Below are 16,060 nucleotides of genomic sequence, written 5' to 3'. Positions count from 1 at the left end.
CTTTATCTTTTTCTCTAGCTCTCTCTTTATAGTCAGGTCCAATCTTTTGGTGTCTCATTTTGAAAGATTAGAATCTAGCTTTCCTTCACTCTCCTGCTTCACAAACACATTTCAACTACCTCTTAAATTTGGTTAGATCAGTACTCAGTGTTGCAGTAATATGGTGATGTCAATGCCAGTCACGTCCAAATCATGTAGTACTGTCTTATATTATGATTGCTTACCTTTCCTCCACATATTTTTTCTAAAGATAAGACTTTTGTTTTATTCATTTCTGTTTTCCATGTACTTAGTAACAATTCTGCACTAATGGTCCCTCGATGTTATATAACTCCTCTCAGAATCGTCAAACCTATTCTTTTTAGTCAACTCTCTTTTTTTTTTGATGGAATCTCCAACAGAGCTTTCTCTACTCCATTCTGAATGGGTTTCCCTGAGGCAGACTGATCAACTTTTCACCCTGGGCTACAGACATGTCACCTCACTTCCTTCTAGTATTGGATTCTAGTTCCCTATTTGCTTGAATCTCTCCTCTCTCCCTCTGTCTCAGTTATTACAACTTTTGGTGTGGAATATTTCTCATTTGCTTTCTAAGAAAGGTGTATTAGAAGTTAAGATTAATTTATAAAATTTGTTGAGATCTTACATCTGAAAACAACCTCATTCTATGTTGTTTGACTTTTTTTGAATATATATATATTTTTATTGGAGTATATAGTCAGTTTACAATGTTGTGTCTCATGTTTGACTTTTTAAAAGTGACTAGGCTAAATGTATTAATTAGAAATGAGATTCTCTTAAAAATTTGAAACATTTTTATTGACTTCTGGCTTCCAGTTCTGCTGTTGAGAAATCTGATGCTTTTCTTTTTCTTGATCTTTTCATTTTCTCTTTTCAGAAATTTAAGAAGTTCTTTCTCCAGTGTTATAAAATTTCATGAATAAATGCCTTATTGTAGGTATATATTAATTATTCTTACAGGACATTGAAATGGGCTCTATCAGTTTGGAAATTATTCTTTCTTGAGAAGTTTATTTCAATTAATAGTTGGATAATATTTGTATTATACCATCTTTCCATAATTCTTATTTGTAAGTTATGTTATAGGTCCTCTAATTCTCTTCTCTTTTCTCTGATGTTTTCTATTGTTAATTTTTTTTTATCTTAAGATATATCTTTTCTTTTTAAACCCTATGTTGAGCTTTTATTTTCTACCCTCATGTATTTAATTTCCAAGAGCTTCATTTTTATTTCCAAGATGGTCCTTTACCCCTAGCATCTTATTATAAATGTCATGGATTCAATATCATCCTTTATCTCTCTGATATATTAATGACGGTGTGTTTTAAATTTTCTCCTTCCTCCAAAGTCTCTTTTATTTTAGTTGATTTTTTCTCTTTGTGTCTGATTTTTATTATAAATGTTTTCCTCAATTCAGCAATTATTGGGTATTCGTTCATATTTAAGTGTAAATAGGTTCCTTTCATATCTACGATCTTCATTCTAATAGGACCTGACTGGTCCATCTCATTAAGAAACCCCCAACATTACTCTCCTTAAGTCTTTTTTTACAGGGTTGGTTGTATTTCCAGAAGGAGATTTCTCCAACTTTCTACTTGAGTGGAAGTAGAGAGAGGTATATATTTGGCTGCCAGTCTTCAGAATACTAGCAGGGGAATAAAATAGTGGGCTCTCAATATTTATTATTAAACTCTAATTTAGACTAATCCCAAGAAGGACTGGGGCTTGCCTTAGGAGAGCAAGATGAAGAGTGCATTGTAAGGGACTGAAGCTAGACAGGAGCCATTCCTACCTAGCACAATCACAGATTTTAAAAGCTTATGGATATGCTAATGATATGCTAATGATGTGCTCTGAAAAAGTGGATGTCCAGATTCCAGGGAGGTCAGAGGTCACATTTATCAGTAATTCTGAAAGCAGAGGTATAAGTTCAAGATTAACATTTCAAAGTCATTAGTTTAGATAACATGAAAAAGAACCAGTTTGTAAGAAGATCAAGAATAAAGCCAGGATTTAAGGCAGATACAGTGGAAAAGAGGGGTCTGGTTTTGGAAGAACTATGCAAACATTAATGTGTTGGCATGACCCCTTCAGGTTCAACCACAAGCAGAATAGAAAGTGAAATTCTCAGAGATTTTCTGACTCCTAAAAGCCTTCCATAATAAGCTCTGATCTTTAACTCAGAGCTAAAAATGGTTATAGTAATAAAAGGACATTTTAGATTAATCATCCAATTATATAAAGTATGTTTTTGGTTGCTATCTATGTACCACATTTCTTTGGTTCTAAAAACCCTCAGTTCTAAAATATGCTATTGATCAAATAAGTTTTAGAGAAAAACAACTTCTACCACATTAAATGTACATAATGACTGAAACATGTATCTCAATTTCAGAAACAAAGTAAGAAAACTTCGACATCCTATCCTTGAGAAACAGAAAACAAAGCTTCTACTTCTCTGTACTTGGAATTCAAGCATGTCTTCAAATAGAAATTAACACGTATGATTTCATCTCCATAAACAGTCCTGTAAATACTGCCTCTAAGAAAACAAATGGTACTGTCAAGTCTTCCTCTAGAGTTGGCCTATTCAAGTAAAAAGCATGGGGTCTTTTGCTTGTCTAAGAACTAAAAACAAGTATAGAAGTAACTTAAAGACTTTTTTTCCTGAGAAATACATTTCCTGAGAAATGTTATTTTCTCTAAACTGTAAAATATGTAAATATATTTGTCTATTGATGATCTTAAATATTAGTGAATTTTCCTCCAATCATCTCTATAATTATCTGGAAGTTCGGTACTTCATGCATGACATTGAATGTAGAAACATGACAAAGACTTCTCCCACCTGAAAAGAGTCTCATGTGAGGTCAGCCTTGTGTACCCATCAACAATGTTAGGGTCACTGACTGAGTGGGTAGAGTGGCAGACAAAATTTTCAGAGCTTTAAAATACTACACACAGCTGAACATACATAAGAAACCATCTATAAGTATGTGCCTTGGATTTGAGTACCCATCCTCAGGAAGCGCTCTGGATGAAGACGTGGACATGGATTCCTGGATGTTATTGTTCCCACCACCATTCTTGAGTTTGTCTCTTCCATTACACAGTAATTAGTATTGCGGCCACAGCCCCATTTTTAATGATTACCTGAGTAATGTGAAGGCTTGAGCCATTTGCCAAATCATAGTCTATTATGAAATAAAATGTGATTTTTCTGAAAAACATCAATTCTATTGCTTTAAATAAGTTAAGAACTCTGCATGGGATGTTTTTGTTTTATGTTGATTTTTCTGAACAAGGAGAGACTGTGTAAAGCTAAGGTACACGTGAAATATTTTCCATTTTTATGCTCCGTGCTTTTAGGAGCTTTATCCATTAATTACACAGTAGAGTGATCAAGAGAAAATGGAATAACTGTACCTGATCAGTGTGACTTGCTTGGGTTTGTCGTTCATTCTCTGGCTTTCATTGTTCAGATCCAGAGTCAGTCATTTGTTAGCAACTCATACATATCTTCAAAGGCCATGCTGAACAAGAAAGAAATAATATCACTTTCTGTATCTCATTGCAATTACATTTCTTATATTCAGCCCATCCACAGGATGGAGTAATTACAAGATAACATGTCATTTCATAACAGGCTATATCTATTTTTGCATAAATCTATTATATCTTTTTTCATTATAAGAGTTAGATATGAAAAAATTCATTTCTTGCAGCAACCAGTGCAACTATTTTTCTACCCACTCAGTGCTAGACTAGAAGTTATTTCAAGAGCAAACAGATGCTAGAATAGAGAACAGAGGGTCCACAGCATTAGCCCCATAACATCTGGTACTTTCAAGAGTGTTTTTTATGCCCTACCATATTTTTTCCTAATATATTTTTCTCATCATTTATTTTTGAACTCATTCCACCATTAGTTCCATTCTCATCTTTTGATATTTTCCTCTAACAGAGATGCATTAATTCTAGTGTAGATTCATTTATTCATTTTCTCTACGGCTATTTATTTCACACCTACTCCGTCCAAGACCTTGTTTTAGACACTGAAAATACCAGATAAGATTCCTGCCCCCATATATTATGCATTATGGTGGATGAAGACAGAAAATTATGAAAATAAGCTACAAATGATCACTATTGGGGAAGGAGAAATGTAGTTCCAAGGAAGCATTTAACAAAAGGCCCTCACCTAATCAGAGAGAAAGGAATCAGGGAATTCTTCCCTAAGAAGGCGACAGCAGCACTGATCTCCTTCACCAGCTCATACAGAGGACTTATTTATATGAAAGACCCATGTCTTCTCATATAATTACTAGTTTTAGAGAGAAATCAGACAATAGGAGAGATTATCCTTTAGTATATATTCCTGGGTTCACTTAAGAACTGATGGGTTAGAGTTTTCACATCATTATACCGCGGGTGCTTCATTCATCATAACATAGGCTAACTGAAGACCCTCAGTTATGCCTATAAGTTTGTTCCGAATATTTGGTGCAATACTTACCAGAAAACTAAACTGAAAACAATTGAAAGCTAAACAATTGAAACATACTCTGGTAAATTCAAGCTGTATATATGTAAAGTAAACTTATTAGGAGGGACAGATAAACAGGCTTGGAGTCTGCATGGGCAAAAACATTGCCTCAGCCCTCACTGCAGAACTAGCCCAGTGAAGACATGATTGACACCATCACTGGTGACCAGAAACTTCAGGCTGCACCTCCCATTCTACACCTCGATAAGGATCCAGTGACAGTCTTCACCACTATTGCTGAGCCAACAAATTGGATGTAGCTGCAGCCTCTGCCAAAACCTTCTGCCCACAATGAGTTCTACAAGGAACTTATTTTGTCCCCTTGCTACCTCGCAAAATAGAATCTAGGTGAGTGGATCTAATTGTTAGAAACTTGTCTATGTCTTATTGCAAGCCAGGCTGGGAACACAGACGTCAGGCATGTCAGCTTGTGTGATGGAAAGCAGACTATATGTTACAAGGTGAGAACAGCCCCAAATAGTAAGAGTTAGAGCTTTAAAAAAAAAAAAAAAAAAAGAATGACTTTCCACTAGAGTACACTCTTCAGATTCCCCAGTACTCGATGGTTTCTATGTTTGGACTTAAAAAAATATTCCACCTAACATGATTCAACTATCTCACATGACGCAAAGAAAAAAATGCTCTTCCAAAAAGGATCAATCCAACATCCAATCTGTGACTGCATCTAGCTCCGAATTCAGAAACTCGGCAATATCATGAATCCACCCAAGAATGTAACTGTCTCTCAAAAATACGCTGTGATATGTGAGCCAAATATAAATTTTATAACTGACAACACACCTCACATGAAATATAAAGAATGGAGAAAATCAGTTAAAATACATGTGTGTAATTTGAGGCAGAAGAAAGGTAAAGCAAGTGTTCCATTTCTCATTTCCATAACTGATCACAAAATATTGTAGATACGTAATTTGGACCAAATCTCTTTTCCAAAAAATAGTACCACTTCAAGTTCTGATCACGAGAAGGATTTCCCTTTTCCACCATTCTTCAGGGCCAGCGCTGAGTGGGGCCTGAATGTCTCTCTTCTCTCTTCCAGGGCTGGTGCCAAGATGTTGTATAGAGTAGGGTGTAAATGAGGTTTCAACACTTTTTTCTCAAATATTCAGAGGGAACTCCCGAGGCTTCAAATGTGGGTCAGATATGAGTATGTTAGGAGTATGAGCTTACTTGTGCCTTCAGGACATACAGGAGCTTTGTCTCCTAAATACCACTGGTGTCTGATAATGGAGTTGTCTGGGAATGCTCAATTTTAGGGATTAGAAGGGCAAATAGAGTATGTCCATGTTGTCTGTTGAACTATGTTCCATAATCAAGTTGTCATATAGCAACAATAATAAAAAATAAAATTAAAGAAACAACATAAACATCCCACAGTTGAGCAAAAAGCACATGAGTATGACATTACTGCACATTTCTAGAGGCTACTGCTCTTGTGATTTTGCAACAAGACACCACAGAACAATCAGATCTACGGCAAACAGTGCGACTACCACTGAGTCAGCCGTAGTCTAAAGGACAGACAGCAAGGGAGCCTGTCCTCTGGGCTGGACCTGCAGAGCCTTCATTTTGCTAGACCCCTCTCAGGCGGTCAGGACACTGATAACGAGCCGAAGCTACTAACGTGATACGTGGTGCCTCTGAAACCCAAGAAGCATACTAAGGTAGATGACTCTGTGATTAGCAGATACAACATATTACAACCTAAACTTAGCTTTGAATGGGACATACTAACTTTCCTGTGAGCTCTAGAATCCTCACTAAGGCAGCAGTCTTCCAAATCTCTGAAAATTTAATTCTGATTTCATGGAATTCACGTATATGAATAGATACCTAAATCCCCACCTGGATGAAAAGCTTCAGCTGGAACCACCAGCTAATTAATACTGGTTAATATAATCAATTAAGAATGGGCCTCCAATACCATATTAGAATTTTTATTTCAAATTTATTTTTCATGGGCACCTTTGTGTCCAAATTTTGGAAAAACCGACTGTGGAAATAATGAGAACCACCTGAAGATACCTGAGCTAGCACACTGAAACCAAAATTTCTGATAAATTTACTGTCTTTAATTTTGCTACTTCCTTGGTCTAGCATATCAAAATTCATTCGTACAAGCAGTCTCCAAATTTTTCCGCACTTTAAATTTGTAAAATCTTAAAATTGGGAGTGGGGGAGATCTGGGAGATGTACTCTTTCTAGGTTTGTGTATGTAAGTGGCTCCTTGAGATATACTTGGGCCTTGGCTTTGTTTCTAGTTGTAGGTCAGGAGACGGTAAGAGGCATTTGGGTAGAACTAGGAACAACTAGCTTTTCCATGGGACTGTTTTCCACATGCATGTTGGCTGGCTCTTCCTGGCTTTTTAGAGCAATGTCTGGGGTTGATGAATCTGATTGGTGGTGCCAAATGATCATACTCTCAATACAGAGGAGGTTGAGAAAGAAGTATCTGCCATTTTTCTCTTCAAAAATAGGAATCAATCTCTGCTTCTTAAGTTGAAATTACTATATACTATGTCTTGAAGGGGTTCAAATTCTGGGCAGCAAAAGGAAAGTAAGATGTTCGCTAGAGAATTTCTCATTAAAGGTGAGCTTGAAGCAGTAAACTTGGTCTAGGGTCAACACAGGAAGTCTTATGGATCTCCTAAGCTTGTTGATCATTTACACTTGGAATATAATTCAAAAATTAGGATAACCAAATATTTGTCCCTTATGTGTTTTTTGTTCTTAATAGACTTTATCTTGTGGAGCAGTTTTAGATACACAGCAATATTGAACAGAAGATGCTGCCCCACATATCAACAGCCTCCTCCACTATCAACATCCCTTAACAATCACTGATCTTTTTATTCTCTCCATAGTTTTGTCTCTTCCAGAATGTTATAGAGTTCGAGTTGTACAGTATATAATCTTTTTAAGTTGGCTTCTTTCACTTAGTAATATGTTTCCTCTATATCTTTTCATGGCTTTATAGTTCCTTTCTTTTTAGCAATGAATAAAATTCCATTGTCTAGATGTGCCAGTTTATTCACTCACCTACTGAAAGACATCTTGGTTGCTTCCAAGATTTGGCAGTTATGAATAAACCTGCAGTGTTTGTGTAGACATAAGTTTTCAACTTCTTTTGGTTGCTGGAACATGTGGTAAGGGTATATTTAGTTTTGTAGGAAACTGCTAAACCATCTTCCAAAGTGGCTGTACCATTTTGCATTTCCACCAGCTGTGAATGAGCGTTCCTGTTGTTGCATATCCTAGTCAGCATTTGTTAGTGTCAGTGTTCTGAATTTTGGCTATTCTAATAGGTGTTTAGTGGTATCTATTTCATTCTTATTTTAATTTGCATTTCTGTGATGACATTTGATGTGAAGCATCTTTTCACATGGTTAATTTTTATCTGTGTATCTTCTCTGGTGAGGTGTCATTTCAGTCTTTGGCCCATTTTTTAATCAAGTTGTTTTCTTATTGTTGAGTTTTTTTCCCTTATATATTTTAAATTAATTTTCTTCCTGTAGCATTGTGCCATCAGTTTAGGGAAACTTGGGCCAGCCTATAAATTACTTATTTTTCTAGGAGTCAGGTGGGAACTGAGATATATAAAGAATTATCTTCCTTAGTAGCTAACCTGGGCCTAACTGAAAGAGGCACCCTAGACACAGATTTTTTATAAAGAGAATGGTTCTATTATCTTAGGATCATATTATACAATCAGAGATAAAGGCTGCTTTTAAAATTATTTACTCAAACTCCTCATGAAACAAGTACTTCCTCTTCACCAACTCCAGCTCATGGTCCCCTTGCCTCTGCTTAAAATTATCTCCAAAAATGGAGAACTGACAACCTCTAGAGGCAGCCCTTACTATTACAGTCAGCACTCCACATCCTCAGGTTCCGCATCCTCTAAATCAAAAGAGTGGGTCCAAAATATTCGGGGGAGAAAGCTTCAAAAGCAAATCTTGAACTTGCCACGAGCCAGCAACTATTTACATAGCATTTATATTGTAGTAGGTATTATAAGTATTCTAAAGATAATGGAAAGTATATGGAAGATGGACATAGGTTATATGCAAATACTTCACCATTTTATATAAGGGACTTGAGCATCCTTGGAATTGAGTATCCTTGAACAGCCATGGAAGTGAGGGTCCTTGAAACCAAGCCCCATTGGATAACAAGGGAAGACTGTATTTTAGGCAATTCTGTGAGAAATCTCTCCCTACTGTTGAGCTCAAATCTGTGCCTTAAGACAGATTCCCAGAAACAGACTCTGAGATAAAGATTTGTGTACAGATTTATGCCAAGATGCTAAATCAGTGCTTCTGGGGAAGTGAAGAAAGTTGGGGGAGGGGTGTAGTTTAATCATGACTGTAAGAGTTGATCCCTAGGGGAGGCCTGCAACCAACACTTTGAAATTGCCCTGCCTTGAGTAAAAGGAAGATGGTAGGATTCTAGTCTCCCTCACCAACCAGCCATTAGATATGAGCTCTGCCCAGGGAGGAACATGCCTTGGAGAAGACTCTTCTCAGCTAAGGGCAATTATCTAGGAGCCACCAACACTCCCAGCAGCTTAAGCCTCAATCCTGACAAGGACATCTAAGCTTAACATTCATTACTACCTATAACTTGTTCCTTATCTGCCCTCAAGAACCAATAAAGCTTGATTCCTCTTCCATAGAGGCCAAGAATATTATAACACACAGTTCTACCACTCACAAGTCTCTTAAGTTCTTCTCCATTACGATGGTTGTAATTATATACATTATATATTGAGATGATTCTTCTTAAAGTATGAAACATAGAATTGAATGGATACCATGGATGTATTCTCAGCCCACAGTGTACAGTGAGATGACTTTTATCCATACGCTCTTGATATTTTGACTTATTCTAAAGTCACATTACTTTTCTGAAGCTCTCACTCCACCACTGGCTAACACTAGTGACAGTTACTGAATACCCATACTTTTTTCTCATATATTGTTATTTTACTTTATTCCCATATTCTGTTCTTCTACAGATAGTTTTATTATATCCAAGGGCAAAAACTCATATATTTATAAGAAATTCCACATGGTCTCATTTTAAAAGGTATAAATATTCTGAAGTTCTTGTCTTATTCTCTACCCACAGTACCCAGCCTAGAACATAGTAGGTGTTCAATCAGTGTTTTCTGAATGAATATAGGGAGTTTATTATCTGACATGTAAATTTCTTTATTTAAATCCAAACTCAAATAAAAACCCTGAGAGTTGTCACTCATATGAAATGTGGCCTTTCTGTTGTTACTCACATGCTTTGTATCAGAGACTTGATGAAATACAACAAAGACAAAAGAGCCAGATAGTCTCATGATTCTGGCCTTATTTGTTTCAATTCCCTTAACTTTCTGGTGTGTAGGAAAGCAGCTTTGTTAACAGACTCCCTTGTGATTTTGAGGAGTGATGAGAAAATTCCAAAGCAACTCTTCACTTTTAATTTAATTATATTGATGGAGCCTTACACAAAGAGTAACACTAGATATCAATCAATTTTACCTACTTCTGTGCTCTGGAAAAACTCATCTCAGCTCTTTTTTCCCCCATCTTTTATCACTGTCTTCCTTTTTGTGATTAAGCTAAGATCAACTACCTTTCCAAAGAGAAGTCAGTATTCCATTCACATTCATTTCTGGTGGCCAAAGCAATTAGATGCATTTTCCCCATGATGTAGCTCACCATTCACTAAGTTTTCCTTCATATTGTTTTCTTCAGAGTTGAAGCATGTTTGTGATCAATATCCTCTTTATGAGGGATGATTACTTCTTAGCCAAGGGGCATTACATAGAAAATTTCAAAGGGATAGGAAATAGTTTGCACCAGGTCAAGTTAATGGACCAGCCATTTCCTTGCACCCGAATTCAGCCTGAGTATGTGTTTTAATTATACCACAAAATTTATTTATTGATGAAAACATCCCATGGAATTAAGAGTAATTACAGTGTGATGCTAGGTGATAGGAGGAAAGTAGCAGTGGCCTTTCAGGTAGTAGCCTTGTGTTTCATAAATTACATGTAGTCAGAGTAAGTACTTGAAGTTCCTGTAAACTAAAGCTACATTTTTTTACAGCACACAAAAAAAGGGCAACAACATGAAATCTTTCTGGTGACATATTCCTACATGAATGTTAAATTTCATAAAATTCAAACTTTTTTCCAACATAAAAAAGTGTTCTAAGTGCTGTATTTGTAATAGCTCATTTAAACCCATATGTTAGGAATTAGTAGCCTCATTTTATAAATGAAGGAACTGAGTCACAGTGAAGTCAGGTAGATTGTCCGAGTTCAAAGAGCAATTGGAGGTGTTGTCTAGATGTGAGCCCTGGCAGCCTGGGCTCACCCTACTGCTGAGACAGGATGGAAGGGGGCAGGGCACACCATTCAAGGAGTGCCACAGCAATAACATCAAAATGGTGAAAGATTCAACCCCCAGTAGGCCTTGAGGCTCAGGGTGATAGAGATTTAACTTCTAGTAGTGAGCTTCATTATATGTCCACTGTAATATATTAACATGGTGAATAACATGCCCACAGGCACCATGGCAGTCCCAAGGCTGGCCACAAAAGGTCAAAGAGTGGGAAATGGCCAACTTCCTGGGAATCCCAGCCCCTTCCCCTTAGACTGGTCCTTCCACTTCTTAGCATATGAAGCCACCAAGCCCATAGAAACCAGCAACATGGCACCTTGAGGCAGCCCCTCTCTTTCCCTCTTCGGAGACGGCCCACATTCTGTCTATGGAATGTGTACTACTTTTATTCTGAGCACCCAACCCCCACACCTTGTGGCCTTTCTCTTGCCTTTCAATGTATCTCTCTGAATAAATCTACCTTCACTCAATTGTGGCTCGCTCTTGAATTCTTTCCTGCGCGAAGCCAAGGACCCACACTTGGCGGGACACGTCCCAGGGGCTCAACCGAGACCTGGGACACGGCCCTCCTCATGCCCCACATGTTTACATGTTTTCCTGCATCACTGCTTTTCCAAAGAAGGAATTATCTGCATACTATATATGAATGCAGATTTCCTCCTGGCTAATTTTTCTTATTGTTAAAACAAAATTTTTAAGTATAAATTTCATCATCAACTGTTACTTTCTTATATACTATCATAATCCTTGATACTAAGTCAGTAAGCACTTAACTTAACAGTGTTATCTGTTAGGAATCCACTACGGAGTGATAAACTTAAATGAAATGACATGTTGTTCTGGAGATTCTGGTGGGTGAGCATGTTCAGAGTCTCTAGATATAATCAATAGTTTAATATTTGTCAGTAATTTTGTAACTTTGATACATCACTTGATAAGTCAAGATTTCAGAATTTTAGGCCTTAAAATATGGCAGGTAAACCAAGTACAAAAGTTTCACTTGTGAATAATTGAAACTTATCACTCTGTCTTTGTCATAATCTTTACCATAATCATCATCTGTACCATTTACTGAGCACATCCTACATGATTCGCAAACATAGTCTCATTTAATCCTACAAACCTGTGAGTAGGTGTTATTTTCAGTTGAGGAGACTGAAGCTTAGGAAGATTAAATCTCACAAGTCACAAACCCCCAAGGAGGTGGTGGAGCCTGGTTAGAACTCTGGTTAACCTGACCTTGAAATTCACACACTCATCACAATAGGATAGTTCATAATATGATGAAGACAAATAGATAAATTCTCTTTTTGTGTGTGAAGGTGTGGTAATTAGGTTTAGGTTTCTATTTTTTTGATGGAGGTACTGGGGATTGAACCCAGGACCCTGTGCATGCCAGGTACACACTCTACCACTGAGCTATATACCCTTGCCTGTGACAAATAGATAAATTCTCTTGACAGCTGAATTAGTGTTCCTATCAGTCAGGGTCCACTAAGGAGAAATCACACCAATCATATAAACAGGGAGAATTTAAAAATAAACAATCACTAACTGCATATAAAGTTGTTGCTAACCTACCTTAAAAGGTAAAAGAGGACTGTAAGGAAGTAGCCACTGCAGGAAGCTGCAACCACTCCTATGGTCAAGGGGACAAGGTGAAAAGACAGGAATTATTAAAACGTGGAAAGGAAGAAGCAAGCCCCATCTCCCCCTCCAGCCTTGTAGTCACCTGACTATCCTACTAGTAGAGCCTTACCTAGAGCCAGCAAGTCATGCAGAAACATGAGGAACCCCAGCTCCAGTCTCAGAAAGCAGAGAATCAAAAGTGAATTTGGAGCTGAAATACAATGACTTACGAACTGGCGCTGTGTTGAAACCAATTATGGGTATCACCTGCCCCCACCCGGGTCTGCTGTACTTTAGGATAGCCCTTCAGCCCTTCATATATCCCAGTGTTTACAGCAAAAACTTGGTGCTTAAATTTGAGCTGTTTGGGATTTTTTTAGACTAAATTTTTCTTTTTTACTTCTTGTCTCTATCTCTACTTTTTATCCCTCTAGTACATTAACTACATCCCTTCCCATCCTGATCTTTTACCACATGGAATACCAAATTATGGCTTATAAGGAGGAATGGATAGTAAAATAAAGATTTGAAAAGAAAAAAGTATGGGGGAGATATGAAAAAATATTCTCCTACCTAGTAAGTAGTTTACAATTTCACAAAACAACTTGGTTATTTGAGATAACATATTAGGTGACTTTTACTTTAACATTCTTAATGGAAGGTAGAGAGAAAAATGTTCCAAATGCATCTAGGTTCCATCTTCAATACTTCTCCCCAATATAGGAAGTAGACAGCAAAATAAATTATTTGTATGTCACAGCTGTCTTGATTTCATAAATCTTTTATTATTACATTCCATTTTCTCAAATAATATCCCTGTTCCTAAAATTATTTTTGCTTTCAATAATAGTACTTGGCAGGTATACACGTAGGATAAATAATCATTGTGAAATCTTATGTTTCCTTTATAAGAAATCTGCCAATGCCAAAGCCTATAGCTCAAATTTGTGTCAGTTTCTGTAACTGATGCTGGAATATGGTTCTAAAAGCAAATATAGTCAATTCGTATTTATTAAATTCCTACCAAGTGCTGGGGTCTAAACACTGGGAATTCAAAATAGAATAAAATAGATAGCTCCTAGATATGGAAGAGAATAAAGGAATTACAGAAAATATTATGTACATCACTATGCCAACAGATTTTACTATCAAGATGGAATAGAAATGTTTAGGAAAATATAACCTGTAAATGATTTCAAGAGGAATAAAAAAAATCAAAACCATTATTAATCATAAAAGAATCAATTATTTCTCAAAAAGTGAAACACAAAATAGATAGCAGGCCAAACAGTTTAATAAACATGCTCTAGCTCATTTTTAAGGTCATAGAACTTAACTAAATTAAGAGAGAATTTCATTTGATAGAAAAACAGGATAGAAATATTTAAAGTCATCTAAAATTAACACATAAATAGAGCCTATGTGTATTTTTCATTCCAACTCTTAGAAACCATAGTTTCTGCCCTTCTGTCCTTCAACATGGAGGGAATATTCATTAGTTTAACAAGCATGTCTTATCAATTCCCCACATCACTTATTCATGGAAGGAGGAATATATTTTCTGTGGAGTGAGTTTAGGCTAAGGAAATGGAAATAGCTCCCACATATTCCCTTTCTCTTTCTTTGGAATCTGTTTGCTTAAAGAGTATCCTGTCTGGTGCGTTACCTGCAGTAAGCTAAACAGCATTTTGCTGTGCCTCGGGGTACTTGTAGCATTCCAGCACCATCGGTGACTGCCTAGGTAAGTCTAATTGTGGGACCCAGACCTAGGAAACTCATCATTTTATAACATCTAAGTCATATCTTCCCTTCTAGCCTCTACCTGTAATAAAAATGATATTTTTAACTTTATCTCCTTCATGTGTTTTCCCCATTAGGAATGATATTCATTGAGCTTCATCAAAACCCAACACTTCCTAATATTTTTTACTTTGAAGCTAAAGAGTTTTTAACATTCTTCTGTAAGAATAAATATATCAACTAAGTATCAACTAAATTTGGGGAAAATGAAATAGAAAAGAGACTATGGGTAACTTTCCCTATCAGATATTAAATATATTATAAAGCTCTTATAAATAAAATATGTTACTAACGAATGATCTGACCTATCACATCACATAGTATATTAAAAACTATCAGGTGGAGGAAGAACATGACAGGGCTCTATGTGCACTTTTCTTTTGCTTCCTTTATCATTCCCTAGGCTATATTACAGAAATATCCATTCTGAAGTATACTTTTAATTGTTACAAAGTAAATGTGGGATATCAAAAGACTGTGCTTTATGTTATCAGATATTATTCTCTTTGTTGGCCCTACTATATTCTCCAGTACTATCATAAAGTTAACATTTTACCTGTTGTGATAGCAGGTCAACATTCCTAGGACCTGAATATTTGAATTGCACTTTCCTTTAATGATGTTTATATAAGCAAATATCATTAATTAGGCCCCAATACATTAGGGACTAATTGCATGTCACATGGAGTGGGGTAGACTATGTTTACAAGGTCCTGACTTTTAAAAGTTAAATGTATTATTGCTCTCTGAGTCCTGAAATCCACTTCAAGAAATAGGATATAAGCACAAGCCCATGTAATTGGTAAGGTCCGAGCACATTTACTCAGGGCAGGAGTACGTTTCAGAATAGGGAATGCTTTATGATGAATCACAGGTGATGCCTAAATTGAAAGGTACAATTGAGCAATCACAATAGAATAGAAAAAATGCCCGTAGGTTATTCAATTTTTAAGAACAGGTTATAACCTCTTATAGCTAACTGTAGTCACTGAAGCATAAAGGAAGTTATAAGGTGAGACTTCAGAGAAAGTTCCTCAATAGAGGAGTGGACAGTTTGCAAGTGCTCTTCCTGCCCTCCCCCTTTCCCATTGCCTGCCTGCCAGGTAGGCATAATGGTTGGGGTTCCACTGTACCACTGTACCTGGAGAAGAGAAGTGAAGCAGAGTGGACCAGACAGATAGGAGGAACCTGAGACTAAAAACACTGGGACTCCTCACATGTATTCTGGACTCCTAGACACTGGACTCTGTGAGAGGTTTCCAACTTCCACCTTGTTTCGACCACTGTTGTTTCTAACATCTGTCACTAGCTGTGAAACATTATTTCTGCTCAATGTTAGCACCTACAAGAAAAGGCATCTTAACTATCTGGAAGATGGATAATGCCAAATGAGTATAGAAATGCTATATATGACCAGAACAGAAAATTAAGAGGAGTTTAGTGAAACTCCAAGCTCAGATGAGAAGGCCTGAGAGTGTTCATTAAGCTGATTAATTAATCAGATTGGAGAAGTGAGGAGTATAGACTACCACCACATTCCTCATTTTGACGAAGTAACTGGAAGCAGAGGTATTTGACTTGAGATTAAATAGTTGAATACTGCCTCTGTAACTGAACAGAGAAGGAAGAGTTATAAAAGGCC

The 16,060-nt window shown here is 36.7% G+C and overlaps 1 long non-coding RNA gene across 1 annotated transcript in view; it reads left to right on the top strand.

Moving 5' to 3' along the window:
• The window catches only part of LOC140699330 (uncharacterized), a 355,563-nt gene extending 352,326 nt beyond the window's left edge, over window positions 1–3,237 (top strand). Inside the window, exon 6 of the long non-coding RNA XR_012077408.1 lies at window positions 2,417–3,237. This is a non-coding gene — a long non-coding RNA (uncharacterized lncRNA). The remainder of the gene's footprint in view (window positions 1–2,416) is intronic.
• The last annotated feature ends 12,823 nt before the right edge of the window (window positions 3,238–16,060 follow it).

Source organism: Vicugna pacos, chromosome 11, assembly GCF_048564905.1.
Source record: "Vicugna pacos chromosome 11, VicPac4, whole genome shotgun sequence".
Classification (NCBI taxonomy): domain Eukaryota; kingdom Metazoa; phylum Chordata; class Mammalia; order Artiodactyla; family Camelidae; genus Vicugna; species Vicugna pacos.
The sequence above is the reverse complement of the archived record's forward strand: the minus strand, read 5'-3'. Positions and strand labels throughout refer to the sequence as shown.